We start from the raw sequence: 2140 nt of genomic DNA on the forward strand, positions 1-2140 counted from the left end.
CTGTAGAAGTCAAGACCATAACTCCTTTATCAAGGCAATAGAAGTATCAATATAAGCCCTAAAGAGCAAAGACCAGGACATATTAAACCATGTTATATACTATAACACACATTGGGGTCACATATACGATGAAATTCCCATGATCTTTGCCATACACTCACCTGGAAAATAGTCTCTACATGAGACAAGAGCTTTGTTTAAACTCTATTCCTGCTATGTACACTTTTTCAGCACCACAATAAAGTCATGAATTAGATCCTCTGTTACAGGAAGAGCTTCTGAGGAACTGGAGCAAAGAAAACATGTTTATTGAATCATGTGTGAAACCTCAGAGCTTGGAAATATAGCAATGTCATGTTCCGACTCAATTACAACACACGTGCCATTACAGTACTTATGACATAGAAAAATGTGGCATTTTCACTTAACAAAGAAAAAGCAAAGTAAATTACATATCAGAGAAGTTATCCTCCTGATGAGTTTCCTCAATGTCCCCCTTCATATCCCTGTTCCTCAGACTATAGTTAAAGGGGCTCAGCATTTGAGGAAGCACAACATACATCACTGAAGCCACTGCAGTTTTCCTGGGTGACTCAGTAAATGTGGAGCCAATGTAAACCCCCAAAACAGAACCATAGAACAAGGAAACAACTGACAAGTGAGACCCATTTTGATGCTGGCATTTGCAAAATAGAAGACACAATGTAAACATGAGAGAAAATTATTCCCAAAAAAATAACACCACCTAATATGCAAGCAGGAACATACATCAGGAGGTTGTGAGTGAGGGTGTTAGAACAGGAGAGTTGGATAATCTGAATAAGCTCATAAAAGAAGTGAGGGAATTCCAGATCTGTGCAGAAGGACATGTGCAGCACCATCAGACTGTTCAGCAGGCCATTGACAATGCTAAAGAACAGAGAGAGGAGGACTAGCAGGAAACATAGGCAAGGGTTCATCATGACTGTGTATCTTAAGGGGTGACAAGTGGCTACATAGCAGTCATAAGCCATCACTGCAAGGAGACTGTTTTCTAAGAATCCAAAAGCTGTGATGAAGCAGACCTGAGCAAGGCAGCCTGAGTAAGAAATGCCCTGAACCTGTGTTTGGATGCTCACCAGCATCTTTTGTACTGTGGTTGTGACTAAACAGATGTCATTAAAAGACAGATTGGAGAGAAAGAAGTACATCGGGGTGTGGAGGTGGGAGTCAGAGCTGACAATCAGGATGATGAGCAGGTTTCCCAAGATGGTGACCAGGTACATGGACAGGAACAGGCTGAAGATGAGAGGCTACAATTTTGGATCATCTGTTAGTCCCAGAAGAAGGAAATCTGACACAGCTGTTTGGTTCATAGCTTTCATTGTTGTGAATGATTCTGATGGAAAAAATAGAAGGAAGGATAGCAACATGTATGCACCACCAGTTGAAGTACTTTAGAATATGTTAGAAAACCCAGTGCAGCACCATATTGGTGTATTCCTATAATCCCAGGTACTTAGAGGGGCTGTGGAGTTAGGAGGATAGCAGTTTCAGGCTAGACCAGACAAGAAACTTAGTGAAACACTATCTCAAAAAGCAAGACAAGCATGACAGGTCACACTTCTAATACCAGCTACTTGGGGAAGGGAGATTGGATAAAGGAGGATCATAGTTCAATGCCAACCCAGGCAAAAAAAGTAAGAACCTATCTGAAAATAAACTAAAGCAAAAAAAGTTTGGGGGCACGGCTCAAGTGGTAGAGCACTTGTCTAGCAAGCACAAAGCCCTCAGTTCAAACACCAAACAAGAGGAAGTAGAAGCAGGAGAATGAGTTGGGCAAGAGAAGGAGGAAATGAACTGTGGATACCTTGACCCTTAGACTTTAGCCTCCAGAAATGTGGTAACACAAATTCTGTTTCTAAGCCACAGAATTGTGGTACTTAGTTACAGGGACCATGGAAACTATGATATTGTCCAAGTCAGTTACCTATTGCCACCACAAGAATACATGTAAATGTCAGAACATTCTGTAAAGTTCATCATGTTAGAAAAAGTGGCAGGTTTCCATTCATATGGAGATGGACTCTGTCCTTTTGGAGAACATGGAACTAGCATTAAAATGCTGAGTGTGTGTCAGTGCAAACATATATGAGAACAT

The 2140-nt window shown here is 41.1% G+C and overlaps 1 pseudogene; it reads right to left on the minus strand.

Moving 5' to 3' along the window:
* Positions 1 to 448: 448 nt before the first annotated feature.
* Positions 449 to 1265, minus strand: LOC109679244 (olfactory receptor 7G2-like; annotated as a pseudogene).
* Positions 1266 to 2140: the final 875 nt, after the last annotated feature.

This window comes from Castor canadensis, chromosome 14 (genome assembly GCF_047511655.1).
Source record: "Castor canadensis chromosome 14, mCasCan1.hap1v2, whole genome shotgun sequence".
Taxonomy (NCBI): domain Eukaryota; kingdom Metazoa; phylum Chordata; class Mammalia; order Rodentia; family Castoridae; genus Castor; species Castor canadensis.